The 17861-nt window shown below is 47.1% G+C and overlaps 1 pseudogene across 1 annotated transcript; it reads left to right on the top strand.

The window, feature by feature from the left end:
- Window positions 1–7645: 7645 nt before the first annotated feature.
- Window positions 7646–9231, top strand: LOC105506059 (annotated as a pseudogene). The gene has a single exon (XR_001000859.1). The product of XR_001000859.1 is annotated as a protein FAM8A1 pseudogene (transcript).
- The last annotated feature ends 8630 nt before the right edge of the window (window positions 9232–17861 follow it).

Raw genomic sequence — 17861 nt, 5'->3', positions numbered from 1 at the left:
CAAACAAAAAAAAAGCGTACTGAAGCCTTTCTATTTCTTAACCTTGGTGGTGGTTACTTGGTATTCAGTTTAGTATTATCCCATAAATGCACATATGTTTACACACTCCTCCAGATGTATATTTTGCAATTTTAGAAGCTGCACACAGATACAAAGGCAATCATGAATGCATATGTATGTGAATTAATCCAGTTACTCCACACTGTTCACACTGACGGGACAAAGAGGAGGTCTGGCCTCCAGCAGGCAGATTGCAGAGGACTGAGTAACCCACGGTGGGGGCACTGGGAGTGGGCTGGCAGGGGCCAGCTGCTGGAAGCTTGGGGAAGAGCAGGGTGTTGCACAGTGGCGGACCACACCAGGATGCCATCACTGAGCCGCCTCTCTGGAAAAGTCCCTGGGCACATGTGGGTGGGTGGCAGCTGTGTCAATGAAGTCTTGCCTATTTCCTGGGGAGCACAGATGCATGGGCGTGGGGGAAAGAGGAAGGACCAGTCGCCAGAGGAAGATTCAAGTCAAGAATCTTAAACTTGGGTCCCCTGGTGGGGTCCATGGGTCCATAAATCCGTCCAACTGTACACCGAAAATTCCATGTGTCTTTCAGGAGAGTGTGTTCCCAGCTGTCTTCTGCTGCCGGAAGGAGTGTTAACCCTCCCCTAGCCTGTAGAAGATGCCATGTGTGCCCACCCACTCCTCCTACAACCCCTCCTTCAGCTCAAAGAGAACTGAACTCCAAGTGCCAGCACCTGCACTGTTTGCCTGAGGCCTTCTCTGACCACTGGAGCCTGTTGACCAAAGGGCCAGGGAACTAATACCACCTGGAGCAGCCCTCAGCCAATTACAGAAGGGAGTGGGAGTATAAATGCCCCAGCTCCCTTGCTCCTTGGGCTAACTCTGAGGCATGGGCTTCACCCTACTTCTAGCACTCCTCAGGCGGGGTGATCTTCAGTTACCCACAGGTGGTAATCAGCTCATTAACAGACCCTTTATTCGCTTCTTTCCTTCCCTGACTCATTTTCCCACTCTCTACCTATGTATCCTGCACCTCCCAAATAAGCCACTTGCACACAAATCCTAGTCTCAGAATTGCCTTTTGGAGCCCAAACTAAGAACCTCCCAGAAGATGAAGAACGCTAACTGAAGTCAGAAGAGGAAGCCCCTGCCTTCATTCTGCATCCACTTGCCTGTAGTTTAAGGCAAGTTACAGCTTCTACCTGAGCCTCATTTTCCCCACATGCAAAAAAAGGAAAGCAAAGGGCATCTTGTCTGCTTCCTTTAAATGTTCAAAAGGCTAAATCACCCCATAGGATTAGGAACCCTGCCTTAAACTATGTGTTTGGTGCTGGTTAATTTTTTTGTGTCAACTTGGCCAGACCACCAGCTCACAGATGTTTGGTCAAACACCAGTCTGGATGTCGCTGTGAAGGTGTGTTTTGGTTGAGATTCACATTTAAATCTATAGACTTCTAGTAAAGCAGATGACTTTCGTTTGTGGTGGGCCTCATCCAATTGGCTGAAAGCCTCCAGAGAAAAAAGACTGACACCCCCGCAAGGAAGAGGGAGTTGGAGTTCTATGCCTGTTGGCTTGAGCTGCAGTATCAGCTCTTCCCTGGTCTCCAGCCTGCTGGCCTACTTAACAGATTTTGGATTTGCCAGCCTCTACAATCATGTGAGCCGAGCCAATTCCTTGAATTCTCTCGCTCCCCCACTCCATATATACAAACATACAGATATAGATGTATCTACATCTATATCTGTACATCTATATGTTCCATTGGTTCTGTTTCTGTGTGTCCCCAGTGCCTAGGACAGAGGGGTGCTCAGCAGAGGGGTGCTTAGCAGGTGTCTATTGAATGAATCTAAACCAGAAGATCAGAGGGTCTGGGATCTTTTATCTCCCCCTGTATTTGGCCAGCAAAAGCTGTGGTTAAGGCTTTGCAATCAGCTAGATCTGGGTTCAAGTCCTGATTTCTTTTACTAACAGTTGTACGATCTTGGTTGAGTCATTCCTCTTCTCTGAGCCTGTTTCCTTGCCTACAAAATGGGGTCAATAATGACTTCCTCATGGGGTTGAAATAAGAATTACGTGAGGCCGAGTGCGGTGGCTCACACCTGTAATCCCAGCACTCTGGGAGGCCAAGGCGTGCGGATCACCTGAGGTCAGGAGTTCGAGACCAGCCTGGCCAACATGACAAAACCCTGTCTTTACTAAAAATACAAAAGTTAGCCAGGCATGGTGGCATGTGCCTGTAATCCCAGCTACCCGGGAGGCTGAGGCAGGAGAATCGCTGGAACTCAGGAGGCGGAGGCTGCAGTGAGCCGAGATCATGCCACTGCACTCCAGCTTGGGCGACAGAGCAAGACTCCATCTCTTAAAAAAGAAAAAAGAATTACATGAGATGGTGCATGTCAGCAGCTCAGCCAGAAGCCTGCAGAGGGCTCAGCACACCATAGTCAATGTCACTGGCTGGGAACACGAACATTAGGACCTACCATTCTCTGCATAAAGGTACCTGAGGAAATATTATTTGGGGGCAGCATATCTGAAATCAGAACATTCCAGAAAAATTGAGGCCTGAATTTCTTGAGACCTGGAAAGAGGGCCTGGCACATGAGTGTCAAAGAAATTGAATGGAGGAGGGGTGCACAAATAGTATGTTACAGCCATTTGAGGGCCTTATTAGTGAAAAATAGGATGAGAGCACTAAAGTAAGAGGAGATATAGCAACCCCATGCCTAACTCTTCTCCATCATGGCTTCTGGGTCCCAGACTATAGGACCAAGAGGCATGTTCATTCTAAATCATTCTAAAGGCAGCTGCAGACGCCCGGGCAACTCTGCTTAGCAAGAAGGAAAGCTTGGTGAAGTCTGAGGCACCTGGGAAGAGAAGAACTAACCACCAACTAAACAGGCAGCTCTGCCAACACCCTTGGGAGAGCATGATCTAGCCCTACCTCATGACTTCTGCTGGGTGTGAATCACAGAACAAATAAATTTTGGAAAAGAGAATCACTCAAGCCTGACAGAGGAGAATGTGAGGCGTCAGAGTTATTTTAAACCAGCCCAAGGTACAAGTTTTATGGCAATGTTACGTGAACACAGCTCCAGGTTCAACCTTCAATTTGCCGTTGGAAGGATACAATCACAGTCCTACCCAGAAAAAGTAAAGTGATGAATTTGTGAGGTTGCAAACTGCCTGCAGCGCTCCAGTTTCCCAGCTTTGGCACTAACCATCTCCCACTTCTAGCCCCTCACCACTGCTCCAGCCCTGCCAACATCTCTCCTGACCAATATTGCTCTAATATAACAAGAACAACTACAACATCAACAACTTGATGACAAATACCAGGAACATTTGTTAATCTCATTAGGCAGTAAATGAACATAAAATACCACAATCAAAATAGCAGAAACAGAAACAAAAGAGAAAGTTTCTGGACAGGCCAGGATGAAGCGAGCAGCCTTGAGTGTTAAATATAGAGGTGGGGTTTGATATCATCCTTTGGAAAAGAGTTTCAAATATCAGGAGTTCAATCTCTAGGAAAACAAACAAAGAAGTAACTCTAATCAGACACAAATATTTATTAGGGATTTTTAATAGCAAAAAATCAGAATTGAGCTGGTCAAAATGTTAGAAACCTGTGGGAATGAGTAGGAAAATTGTGATACCTCCATTTGATGCAATATATGAAACCTCTGAGGTCTTTATGGTAGTGTGACAAATACCTTTTATGTTAAGTGAAAAAATATGACTACAAAAGAAAATCATCCATGAAATGACAAAGAGCTAAACAAGAAAGTAGAAGTGGTCTAAGTGATGGTGGTTGTAGTAATCATTACCTATGGAAATTGATTAAATTAGGCATGATTTGCTTTGACTGCATCTTTTAAGTTTTTAAAGTATGGAAAAAGAGGGAAGGTCAAGTGTGGTGGCTCATGCCTGTAATCCCAGCACTTTGGGAGGTCTGGGCGGGCAGATCACTTGAGGTTAGGAGTTCGAGACCATCCTGGCCAACATAGTGAAACCCCATCTCTACTAAAAATACAAAAATTAGCCAGGTGTGGAAGCGGAGGTTGCAGTGAGTCGAAATCTCACCATTGCACTCCAGCCAGGGTGACAGTGCGAGACTTCATCTCAAAAAAAAAAAAAAAGTAGCCAAGACATGGAAATAACCTAGGTGTCTATCAACAGATGATTAGATAAAGAAAATGTGATACACACACATGACACACACACCCAGAGGAATATTATTCAGCCTTTGAAAAAAGAAGAAAACCCTGCCATTTGAGACAACATGGATGAAACTGGAAGGACATTATCCAGGTGAAATAAGCTAGGCACATAAAAACACATTTTGTGTGTGTGTGTGTGTGCACATTCTCACTTATAACTGGCATCTTTAAAAAGTTGAACTCAGCAACAGAGACGAGAATGGTGGTTACTGGGGATGGGGGTAGGAAAAGCTGGGAGATGTTAGTCAAAAGGTAAAACTTTCCATTACAAGATGAATAAATTCTGGAAAGCTAATATATAGCATGGTGACTATGGTTAATAATAATGTATCTTATACTTGAAATTTGTTAAGAGATTAGATCTCAGGTATTCACACACACACACTCACACACGTAACTATGTGAGGTGATGGGTATGTCAGCTTGATTGTAATAATTATTTCACAATGCGTGTGTATAACAAAACATACACTTTTTTTATTTATTCATTTTTTCTGAGGTGGAGTCTTACTCTGTCTCCCAGGCTGGAGTGCAGTGGTGCGATCTCGGCTCACTGCAACCTCCACCTCCCAGATTCAAGGGATTCTCCTTCCTCAGCCTCCTGAGTAGCTGGGATTACAAGTGCATGCCACCACACCGGGCTAATTTTCGTATTTTTAGTAGAGATGGGGTTTCACCATGTTGGCCAGGTTGGTCTCAAACTCCTGACCTCAGTTGATCCACCCACCTCAGCTTCCCAAAGTGCTGGGATTACAGGTGTGAGCCACCTTGCATGGCCTCATACACTTTAAATGTATATATTTTTTATTTGCCAATCATACCTCAAGAAAGCTGGAAAAAATAAATCAGTATTGCTACTATTAATAATAGTTTTGAAACAGTAATTGCTGGCTCGCACCTGTAATCCCAGCACTTCGGGAGGCCGAGGTGGGTGGATCACCTTAGATCAGGGGTTCGAGACCAGCCTGGCCGACAGGGTAAAACCTCGTCTCTACTAAAAATACAAAAATTAGCCAGGCATGGTGATGGGCATCTGTAATCCCAGCTACTTGGGAGGTTGAGGCAGTAGAATAGCTTGAACCCGGGAGGCAGAGGTTGCAGTGAGCCAAGATTGTGCCACTGCACTACAGCCTGGGCAACAGAGCAAGACTCTGTCTCCAAAAAAAATAAAAAATACATAATCTGTAAGACATGAAATCAAAAATTCTGTTAAAAATGGAAGGAAATAAAATTATGTGCTGGAAATGATTATTTGATTGAAACCAGGTAATATTTTTATTTTGTATTCCCTTCAACTCATATCCCCCTCTACCACCATTTTTCTTATCATCCACTTATAGTAAGGAGGGGGAAATGGTTTCTAAACTTTTTAAAATGAAACTATGGAACTCACTAATTCTACCCTGCAAAATATGAGGTCTCCTTTGTGAGGTTTCCATCAATAGGAAGCAAAGTTCCAAAGCTGGTGGCATTTTGAGTCTCCTCCAGTGGGTAGGGTAAGATCCTTGAACATTGTCAGGGAGAAATGTCTTCTTCAAAATCCCAAATAATGAGCTGGTTGTTTCCCCCCAAAACAGAAGAAATTTATCCTTTGACTTAGTCTCTGCCAAGCTGGGGAAGCCTCCTTTCACCAGGGAGGGAAGCAGATTCTGAGCCTATTCTCCACTGGCTGGACCAGATACCAGTTGTCACCAGCACCAAGAAAGCCTCTCTCACATGGTTGCTATGGGCTCTTCACATCCAACTGCCCAGTGGTGGAGGAAAAATCTTGGACATTGAGCCAGCTTGGGTCTAAATTCCCATTAAAATCCCTGGTGGCCAACATGGTGAAACCCTGTCTCTACTAAAAATACAAAAATTAGACATGTGTGGTGGCAGGTGCCTGTAATCCCAGCTACTTGGGAGGCTAAGGCAGGAGAATTGCTTGAACCCAGGAGGTGGAGGCTGCAGTGAGCCAAGATCACGCCATTGCAATCCAACTCAGGCAACAAGAGTGAAACTCTGTCTCAAAAAAAAAAAAAAAAAAAATTAGCTGGGCATGGTGGCGAGTGCCTGTAATCCCAGCTCCTCAGGAGGCTGAGGCAGGAGAATCACTTGAACCCAGGAGGCAGAGGTTGCAGTGAGCCGAGATCACACCACTGCACTCCAGCCTGGGCAGCAAGAGTCCTTCTCAAAAATAAAAAAAAGAAAGAAAGAAAGAAATTAAAAATACAATACTGTTTATAATCACTCCAAAAAAATTGTTAAGTCTAAATCTAACAAAACATGTAAGATTTATATGCTGAAAGCTACAAAAGACTGATGAAAGAAATCTAAGAAGCATCTAAATAGAGACACATACCATGTTCATGAATTGAAAGACTCAACATAGGAAAGACGTCAATCTTCCTCAAATTGATATATAGATTTAATGCAATTGCTATCAAAATCTTAGCAAGATGTTTTTGAAGATACAGGCAGGTTTATTCTAGCATTATATAGAAAGCCAAAGGAACTATAATAGCTAAGACAATTTTGAAGAAGAATAAAGTAGAAGCAATTTGTCTATAGATATAGTTTGGATATTTGTCCCTGCCCAAATCTCCTGTTGAACTGTAATCCCCAATGCTGGATGTGGGGCCTGGTGAGAGGTGTTTGGATCATGGGAGCAGCTCCCTCATGGTGTTGGGAGAAAAGCTGTGTGTTGGGAGAGAAGCTGAGGCAGGGCTTGCATGTCTGCTAGACTTGCTGGCTCCTTGCTTCCAGCACTCCCATTATCTCAAGAAGTCATATGCTTCTCATTCACTTGATACACTGTTTCCTTTCAACCCCCACATCTTCACCACCTGTTTGTTTGTTTGAGCACCAGTAAATAGCATGGGCTCCCAGAGCTCGGGGCCTTCGCAGCCTCCACATTCGCGATGGTCCCTGGTCCCACTTTCTCTCTCAAACTGTCTTTTTCTCATTACTCTGACTCTGGGGGGCTTCATCGCCCCCACAACCTGGTGTTGGGTCTGATCACCCCAAACGTTCCTGGCACCCAACATGGGACGACAAAGACCCCTGTGAAGGAACGCCAGAGTGTGTGAAAGCAGAGGATACATTGTCAAAGGACTCCGAGGAGGTCTAAAAGAACCTCCGCGGGAAAGCTGAGCGCTTGGAAGAACCAGAGTAACAATGAGACAAAGTGAAAGCAGACATTCTGCTTATTTAAGTTTTTTAAAGCATTTGTTATGAAGTGGGGGAGTAAAAGTACTCAAGAGTTTGCTATCACTTTTTTAGTATGGTAAAGCAGTTTTGCCCATGGTTCCTGAAACAGGGGACTATAGAGTTGGATGAATGGGTGAGAATTGGAAGAGATTTTAAAAGGGCATATAAAGATGGAGCAGTGACAGGTGCCGCGGAGGGGAGGGGGTGTGCTGCTGGGGTGACGATGGTTGGGGGAGAGGGGCCCCAAGGCCACCCTCCCGGGCGCGGGGAGAGCAGAGGGGACCAGGAGCCCGTCCCTTCGCTGCGGGGCCTTCTGCCGCGGCCATCCCATGGCCCCGCGGCAGCCCCCAGGCTGGCCCAAGGCCGCAGGCCTCTCCAGCCGCTGCTGCTGACACGTCGGAGCTGCCCAGCGAGCTCGGGAGGCGCAGGGAGGCAGCCTCCAGCTCCAGTGCGGGGCTGCAGGAACAGGCGGGGCGGCGAAGGGCCCAAAGCCGCCGCGCCGTGGGAGAGACCGGCGCAGCTGAGCGCCCACGAGTACTCCCGGCAAGTGCACAAGTGGCTGTGGTAGTCCTGCTGCGGCTAACTCACCTGGCACAGCAGCCTGGCTGCCTTCCCCGCCTGTTGCAGCCTCCAACGGTCCTCCCAGAGTTTCCCTTCGGGCGGCGCTGCAGTCCCTCGGGCCTCGGGGTCTGACCCGGGGACGGCTGCTGGCATCAGCACCCCTGCTCCAGTTGCCGGCCTGAGACCCCAGGCTCCTCAGGTGCAGGCGTAGGTCCGAGCCACTCCAGTGACAAAGGTAGGATCTGCAGCCCCTTTGCGAAGCCCAAGTGAGACCGGGCAACAGGCAGGCAGAGGGTATGTTATTCCATCCTTAACCCACAGATTTATGGCAGAGATGGTGGATTTCTTTATTCTCTTTTTGTAAAAGCAACCATTGTCTTAAGCATTATGCGCCTCAGTGGGATAAAGGATATCTCTTAAGTTTGCTATGCATTATATAATGGAAAAAACAGATGAAGACATCAATGGAAAACTTGCAGAAAATTATAGTTGTGTCTCATATATACAGATTATTAGTTTGTTTTTATGAGCTAATTTGCATTTGGGGAGCAGTTGAAGTTACCCCAGGGAAGTTCCTGGTGGGGCTTCAAGTTGTGACATGTGATAGCTACATCAGTGCTTATTGCACTAAGTCGGGTTTCAGTGATTCCTTCCTTAAATGTCAGCATTACAACGTCCACTATACGAGCTATGATCAAAAATTTTTTGATTGCTTTTTTCTCTGCTTTCATCACACTGCTGTTTTTTTCAACATAATCGAACAGCCTATGACATTGTAGCAGGAACCATTGTGGTAAAAAGAAATGGGGTCAGATGATGCTCCCACAAAGGCCTGATTTCCACATGCTATAATGACAAGATTAAATTATGTATCAAGGCCATCAGTATCCCTGGGTTACACTAATCGATGATTTAGAAATTAAAGCAGTCTCCAGTGTGATGCAGGTCTCTACTCTGAAACTATTGATTTTATTTGAACGCCAAAGAACTTTTCCAGAAGAAAAACCTATTAAATTCAAGTGTTCAAATTTTTAGATCAAAAAGCCAAGTGATTTTATAAACAATGGACAATATATACTTGAGATCTACGGCACTTTCTTAAGGTCTAAGAATTTGCTGAAAGCATTTTCAGCTTTGAAATCTCCAAATGAAACTTTAAAAGTTATTTTGGTTTATCCCAAAATAATGGAAAATGTCCAGTTGTGTTTTGTAAGCATCTATGTAACTCATCTTTTAGTTCCTACTTCCTGGGGAGCCACCAAAGAAGGTCCCCATGGCAGTTAGGGGACCCTTACCCTCAGGAACAGTGGGTCTATTACTTGGAAGGTCTAGTCTAAATTTAAAAGATGTTACTGTACATACAGGAATAATTGACTCTGGTTATACTGGAAAGATTCAATTAGTTATTAATTCCTCGACTCCGTGTTCTGCCTCCCCAGGAGAAAGAATTGCTCAGTTGCTGCTGTTTACCTTACATAAAACTGGGAAGCAGCACGGTGAAAAGAACAGGAGCCTTTGGTAATACTAATCCAGCAGGAAAAGCTGTGTATTGGGTTAATCAAGTGTCTGACAAAAGACCTATTTGCACAGTAACTATTCAGGGAAAAGATTTTGAAGGACTAGTAGATACTGGAGCTGATGTCTCTATTATTGCTATAAATCAATGGCCCGGACACTGGCCTAAGCAAAAGGCATCCATTGGTATTGTTGGAGTAGGTGCTGCCTCAGAAGTTTTTCAGAGTTCCTTGATTTTACCATGTCAAGGATCAGATGGTCAGGAAGGGACATTTCAGCCCATCATTACATCTAATCCTGTCAATTTATGGGATAGACACTTAACTGCAACAATGGGATGCTGAAATATCTATTCCTATGGATCAATATAGTAATAATAGTAGACAAATGATGAGAAATATGGGACATTGCCCGGGAAAAGGACTAGGAAAAGATAAAAATGGCCAATCAGAACCTTTAGAATTACAAAGGCAAACACATCGGACCAGATTGGGGTGTCATTTTTAGGAGCGGTCATTGTTGAGCATCTGGCTCCTGTTCCTCTTGTTTGGCTAACTGCCAAACTGGTTTGGGTGGCGCAATGGCCACTGAAAAAGGAAAATAAAAAGGCTGGACAAGATATACATTGGAGGGATGCACATACAAAAAGCTGGAAAACAGGAAAGATAATGTTATGGGGAAGAGGATTTGCTTGTGTCTCTCCAGGTGACAATCAGGTAGGTGCCTGTGTGGGTGTCCACCAAACATCTGAAGATCTATCATGAGCCACAGTATCTAGTGGACCCACCTGTACAGTGCAAATTGAAGGTTTAAGGATTGCTTTTAAGCCTCAATTTGCTTTCTCTGTGCCTTCTGTTAGAAGGGGCCTGCTTCTTGTGATAAGTTTAACTCCGAGGTAATTAACCAAAAAGGCCGAAGCTGAGTTACAAATGCTTCAGCAATGGCATGTCTCCTGGCTACAGCCACAAAAGTTTTTGGTTCGTTTCAGTAGATTTACTAACGTGGGGGTGAGGGTATGCTTGTGTTTTTGCAGGAGATAAACCATGTAGGTGCCCTCAAGTTGTGTACAACCATGGAACAGGAGAACGGAAGGGCCCATGGATCCCAACCATAGATCGGGTTTCCTCAGTACGAGCCATGCTGAGAAACTGCTGGAGCGCCAAGGTTTTACCTATAGATGCTTAATGGACCAATGCTTTCTGACTGAACTCTCTACCCTGAATACAAGGGACACTAATAGGTAGGCAGGAGGATTATCACCCCTATTCAGCATGAAGAAGTTACAGAGGATGGACCTTCAACCTTCTGCAACCCCTAGAATTAAGGGTCCTCTTGTAAAAGGGAAAGGGGAGATAAGTGGGAAGCATTCAAACCAGAGTGACTCCATTTTGAATAAGGGCTAAGAAAAATGAAGCTGGATCACCAACAAGCAATTAAGGGCTGTACAGCCTGCAATTGCCTTAATTAATTTAAAAAAGAGAAACCAACTTAATGCTAATAATAATGATAGCTGTGGTGGTTTTTACAAAACAGAAGGAGGGCATGTTGGGAGAAAAGCTGAGTGTTGGGAGAGAAGCTGAGGCAGGTCTTGCTTGTCTGCTAGACTTGCTGGCTCCTTGCTTCTAGCACCCTCATTATCTCAAGCAGCCATATGTTTCTCATTGACTTGATAGGCTGTTTCCTTTCAACCCCCACATCCTCACCACCTGTTTGAGCACCAGTAAATAGCGTGAGTTCCCAGAGCTCGGGGGCCTACACAGCCTTCACACTCAGAACAGCCACCCTGGTCTCACTTTCTCTCTCAAAACTGTCTTTTTCGGCCAGGCGCAGTAGCTCACGCCTGTAATCCCGGCACTTTGGGAGGCCGAGACAGGTGGATCACGAGGTCAGGAGATCAAGACTACCCTGGCTAACACGGTGAAACCTCATCTCTACCAAAAATACAAAAAAAATTAGCCGGGCGCGGTGGTGGGCACCTGTAGTCCCAGCCACACTGGAGGCTGAGGCGGGAGAATGGCGTGAACCTGGGAGGCGGAGCTTGCAGTGAGTGGAGATTGCGCCACTGTACTCCAGCCTGAGCGACAGAGCAAGACACTCTCTCCAAAAAAAAAACCTGTCTTTTTCTCATTCCTTTGACTCTACCAGACTTCGTCGCCCCCACGACCTGGTGTTGGGTCTGATCACTCCAACACATGGCTTGGTGCTGTCTTTGTAATAGTGCGTTCTCATGAGATCTGGTCATTTAAAAGTGTGTGGCACCTCCCCAGGCTCGCTCGCTCTCGCTCCTGCTTTTGTCACGTGAAGTGTGTCTGCTCTCGGATTGACCTTCCACCATGACTGAAAGCTCCCTGAGGCTTCACTAGAAGCCAAGCGGATGCCAGCACCATGTTTCCTGTAAAGCCTGCAGAACCATGAGCCAATGAAACTTCTTTCCTTTTTAAATTACCCAGTCTCAGGTATTTCTTTGCAGCAAGGCAGGAAGAGCCTAATATACTACCCAATTTTAAGATTTATCATACAGCTACAGTAATCAAGATAGTGTCATTGTTGGAGGAACAGGCACAGATCAATGGAACTGAATATAGAACCTGGAAATAGCCCCACACATGTATGCCCAACAGGTACAATTTTTGACAAAGATACAAAAGCAATTCGATTACAATGTGTTGAAAAAGTCTTTTCAACAGATGATGCTGGAGCAAGGAATGTATCTTAAATAGTGTCATAAATTCAGTAAAATACAGTATTTCTTGTTTACCTACTCTGTGCCAGGCCCTGTCCTAAGCACTAGGGAGATAGTGAGCAAAGCAAAGTCCATGTTCTCATGTCACTCACATTCTTAGGGTCATGGTCCTCAGGAGAAATCCTGGGTGCCAGAGAAGACATGTAAGCACCTGGTATCAAGGGTTGGGTAGGAGCCAGTTCCAGAAAGGGAATGCAGAGACATTTGCCTTCATCTGACTGGTCCCCTTCCTTTTCTCAAAGGTGGCAGAGTGGAAGGTTGCAGGCTTTCGATGCAGATAGATTTGGGCTCCATCTCCTGTCTATGCCCCTAATGTGCTGCTCATCTGTCAATGACTGACATTCGTCGGGTTAGTGTATTGTTCACATAAATGGGCTCCAGTGCAGGGCCTGGCACATGTTAGAGTCCTGATTTTGCCCTTGTGTGCCCATGAATCCTTCCAGAACCTAGGAGGATTCTGCAAGGGAGAGAAAGGAGAGATGCTGGGGGCAGGGAAGAGCTGTGTGAACAGAGGAGAAAAGACTGCTCTTGCAATACACACAGCAGGCAGGGGGCTCTGGGATGAACACTTTGCAGGAGCAGGGATTTTCTTTTTTTTTTCTTTTGAGATGGAGTCTTGCTCTGTTGCCCAGGCTGGAGTGCAATGGAACGATCTCAGCTCACTGCAACCTCTGCCTCCTGGGTTCAAGTGATTCTTCTGCCTCAGCCTCCTGAGTAGCTGGGATTGCAGGTGCCCGCCGCCATGCCCAGCTAATTTTTGTATTTTTAATAGAGATGGGGTTTCACTATGTTGGTCAGGCTGGTCTCGAACTCCTGACTTCAGGTGATCCACAGGAGGAGGGATTTTCTAGTTTCAGCCAGTCTGGATGATCTAGACTTGCTTCAGTGTTCTGCTGGAAGTCATGAATTCAGAGAAGCCGAGAGACCAGGGTTCTTTGTGTTGGAAGGGACTTCAGAACTCATCAGCCAAATGACCTGGCCTGGGGGTGGCTGTGCAGCCCTCAGGGTGGACAAGGATGCAGGAGCTCGGGAGTCAGGCTGTGCAAAATTAAATGCAAGTATTACCACTTCTGTGTATCTCTGAGTGGTTACCTAACTCCTCTGAGACTCGGTTTCCTCATCGGGACAATGGGGAGAGATGTTAAGGTTGCTGTGAGGATTAAAGATGATGCATGTTAGGGCCTGGCATAGGTCAGGGATACACCAGGGCATAGCATGTTGGATAAAGCCAAATTTGAAACCCTCCTAGAGGCCGTGTGACCTTGAACCTGGTACTCCACTCTTCTGTAGAGATGAGATTGTACCTGTTGCCCCACTTAATGGTGAGAATTAGAAATAATAGAGCCCAAGGACCTGGTGACAGGTAAACACATAGCAGGTGTTAATAGATGGTGGTCTGTTATCACCCTGCGTGCTTCTACATTTATGTTAAAGCCTAAGTTAGCTTCTAAGTGAGGGCCGGACACTCAGGAGGCATTTGATAAATATTTGTTGAATGAACAGCTAAGTGCTGGGAATGAACTGTACTTATGAATGAATAATGCAAAAGAGCTAGGCCATCTGCTGCAAGAAATACACTGCACTATACCCAGACTCAGAGCCACTGGGAGAGTCCCCTGACCCTAATTCTTTTCCCCAAAATGATGTCATTGCAATCACCTGGAGCAGGCTAGCCAGCCGGTCTCTGGGACAGGAGCTCAGGTGGCCACAGCCATCTGGGCCCCAAATGCCTAGAGGGTATTGGGCAACTCCCAGAACACCTTTGCTTCCTCTATGTGAGTTGGGCTGGTGATTCTGCCTTTCAACAGGAAGAGTGGCCTCTTCCTCCCAGGTTTCTGGGCTGGGTTCTGAGCCAGTCACCATGTGCAAGAGAGTTCACTCCCCAACCCCAAAGGTCCCCCTTTTGGCTCTGAAAGGGTTAATGCCATCGGCAAAAGAAACAGCCAGGCCGGGTTCTCAGGGATCTTCACAGGATCCTGTCTGGGTCAAGTACTGGGCTGCGTGCTGGGAACACAAACAGCCATGGTGTTAAGCCACCAGTGTTGAGTGACAAGTCTAGGCACTGGCCTTACTCTCAGGCTACTTGGGAGACGGGCATTTAAACACAAGGTGTGGCAAATCTTAGAAAAAGAAATGAAGCGTCCTGCTAAAAAACTAAAGAGGGGCAAAGATGAATCTACAACATCCGTGCAAATAACCACAGACACGGGCACAAGGGATGCATGGCTTTGTGGTTTATGACACTGAAAACTTGCAAACAGCCCCCATGTCCATCAGTAGAGGAGCAGCCATGTCAGGATGCAGCCGGAGCTGCAGGCACAGGTGGGGCATGCACCAGCCCCGTGTCTGTTGGCCTCTTATTCCACTGCGGTTGGCTCCTGCCCTCAGCCCTGCCTATCACAGAGCCCATGGCCCTTGTCCTGCTGTGAGTGACCCAGTGTGTTTCTACAAAGAGGCTTTGCTTCCAAAGTGCAGCCGTTTTCCCTGAGTGTGAGTGTGTGTGTGCATGTGTGTGTGTTATAAACCTAGTTTTGCGTTGCTCCCTGTGTAATTGCAAATAACGTGTAATCTCTTTTGCTTCTCTCTCTCATCACTCCCCTGGGTCTCTGGTGGAGGACCCCAGGGCTCATCCCTCGGCCTTCTGTCTTCCCCATCCACACTCATTCCCTAGGGGAGCTGGAGATGTTGACATCTCACAGTTGTGTGCTTTCCAGCCTGGTCCTGTCTCTTAAGCTCCAGAATCATGTGTTCAAACGTCCTACAGGGCATCATCACACCAAATCACACTTGGCAAAGCCAGGACCAAACTTCTGATCTCCACTGTGCCCACCCCCACCCCTCCCTCAGCCTTCCCTGCCCAGCTGCGAGCAGCCCCATCCCTCCAGGGCCTCAGGCTCCAAACTGCGGCGGCGGCCTCCATCCCTCTCTCTTTCTTAACACCCCTCATCCAGTCCATCTGCAACTCCTGTTGGCTGCATCGCATCACAAAATGTCCAGAACCTGACCCATCCTCCCCTCCTCCACTGCAACCACCCTGGCCTGAGCCCCACCGTCTGTCACTGGCCTATCTGCAGTGGCCACTTCACAGGTCTCCTGGCCTCTTCACGGATCCCCTACAGTCTGTTCTCACATCACAGCCAGAGTGATCATGTTCAAGCAAGTCGGTTCGCAGTCCTCCTCTGCTCAAAATGATTCCAGGTTCCCCACGTTACTTGGAGCAGAGGCCAAAGTTCTTAGGATGCCTGAAAGGCCCTTATGATCACACTCCTGCCCCGGGCTGCTCTCCCCCTCCCTCACTGCATTTCAGCCACACTGGCCTCTTTACTCTTTCTTGAACCCGCCAGGCATGTCCCTGCCTCAGGGCCTTTGCACCGACTGCACTGGCTGTTCTCTTGACCTGGAACATTCTCCCTCCAGTTTTCCACATTGGCACTCAAGTCTTGGCTCAAATGTCGCCTTCTCTGGCCACCCTGCTTGAAATTGCAATTAGCCGCTTGCCCTGTTTTCCTAGTGGCCCTTATCCTGTCATTGTTCCTTTTTCTACCCCACTAACATACGATATAATTCACTTACCACATTTATTGCTTATTGGCTGTCTCTCTCCCAACAAAAACAAACAAACAAAAAGGCTCTATGAAGGCAGGATTTTTGTCCGTTTTGTTCACAGCATATCCACAGTGCCTGGAACAGTGTCTGGCCATCAGCAGGCACTCAATAAGTATTTGTTGAATTAACAAAACTGCTTTGGGGCTTGTCCTCTGTGGCTCATTCACAGCAAATTTAAACCCCAAACTGCTGAAGAAAATAAGAAAGCAAAGAAGAAACAGAAGAAAACAACCTCAGGAGACCTAAGACTTGGGGGTAGAGGCCAGCCCTCTCACTGATGTGCTGTGTGACCGTGGGCAGGTCCCACCCCTTTCTGTGCCTCAGTCTCCCCTTCTGCAGAACAAGGACTGGATTGGGTGTTCTCTAAGGGCCCTCCCAACTCTAACAATGGACAGCTCCCTCCTGCCACTTTCCAGTAGAAACTCAAACTAGAAACTCAAACTAGTTCTAATCACGCGGTCAGCCAGAGAAATCAGGTTTATTAAGACTTACTGTGTGCAGGCAGTCATGTAGATGCGTCAGAACGTCAGACCTGGCCACATCATCATCTGCTGGTACAGAAGATAAGCTTCGAGCCTAGAGAAGGTGGTCTGAACTCAGATCCCCACTGTGGGGCTTGTGAGACCTTGGGGGTCTCACTCAATCTCTCTAATTCTTTGTGGCCCATCTACACATGGGCATCCTGATAGGACCCACTCCACGGGGATGTTGACATGGGGCAGGATTTGAACTAAAGCCTGCTTGATTCCACAGCCTGGCTCTGAATTAATAAGGCAAATTCTTTGTTTCAAAGCCAAAGCAAGCAAACAGAAATGAACACAAAATATCCAACCTGCCGAACGCTCTATATTCACGCCAGACCCCCATGCATGCACCCTCTGAGTGCTCCTTTTTGGGAACCGTCTGCCACCTGCCAATTGCCTTATTAAAGGTAGCGCCTGGTACCAACGGCCCAGGTGCAACCACAGCTCTGTGGCTGCATGGGCGTCCCCCTGGCAGGCGTGGCCCACACCTGCCCTGTCTGGTCTGACAGCCAGAGGCCCTGGCAAGAGGCAGGTATCCTGGAGCATGCAGAGAACGTCAACTTCCACCCCAGGAAGCTCATCTCCTCCCAGCTCTACTGCATGCTAGCTCTGGCACTTTGGGCAAGAGCTAGTCACTTTTACTCTCTGAGCCTCGATTTTCCTTCTGTAAAATGGATTGTAATAATAAGCCCATCTATATCTTGTCTTGTAGCGAGATGTAGCTGTGATACCGTCTGGAAAGCACGTGTCATACAGACAGGCAGCTAATGAATGTCACACTCTGGAACTGGACATCTTTGGTTCCAATCCTGGCCCTACCACTCTCGAGCCGTGGAACCTCTGTTTTCTCCTCTGTAGAATGGGTACAATAATGGCACCAACCTCAGGGGGCTACTATGAGGGTGAAATAAGGGGATAATGGTACTACCTAGTTCACAAGTTTGTCTTAATGAGCTATTCCATGTGGGGCAGGAAAACATGCCTGGCGTAGAGAAAATACCAAGAATGTGAGCTGTCATGTGGGTGGCCCAGGTGGAGAGACTTGTCCCAGGCCCAGTTGGTCTTTGAACATGTAGCCTGGCCTATGATCGCTTACCTAAAATCTCCCTGCTTTTCCCACCTTCTCCTTTCTGACACCCCTGTTTGACATAGGTGAGATTGGATAGATCAAGGTGTTCAGGGCCTCCAGGCAGGGATGGGGCTACGGGCACGTAGGACTGGGACCCAACCCCTCAGCCCCACTCTCCACCCCACGCTTTCTGAGCCATCCATCCTTCTCAGGAAACTGACAGAGCCACCCTGCCACTGGTACCAGCATGGACACCCACCTGGAGGTCCAAGGGGACAGCCCCAGGGCAGAGGAGATTTTGAGAGCCCACACCTCTGACCTGAGTGGGGAGGGGTTGAGCCTCCGGGCCACAGACCGCAGGTGCTGACTCATGGCCTCCGCTGGGCGGTATAAAGGAACCAGCCCAGGGGCTTCCTACAGC

This window comes from Colobus angolensis, unplaced genomic scaffold (genome assembly GCF_000951035.1).
Source record: "Colobus angolensis palliatus isolate OR3802 unplaced genomic scaffold, Cang.pa_1.0 Scaffold130, whole genome shotgun sequence".
NCBI classification, from domain to species: domain Eukaryota; kingdom Metazoa; phylum Chordata; class Mammalia; order Primates; family Cercopithecidae; genus Colobus; species Colobus angolensis.
Note: the sequence above shows the minus strand (reverse complement) of the source record. Positions and strands in the feature narration are given on the sequence as shown.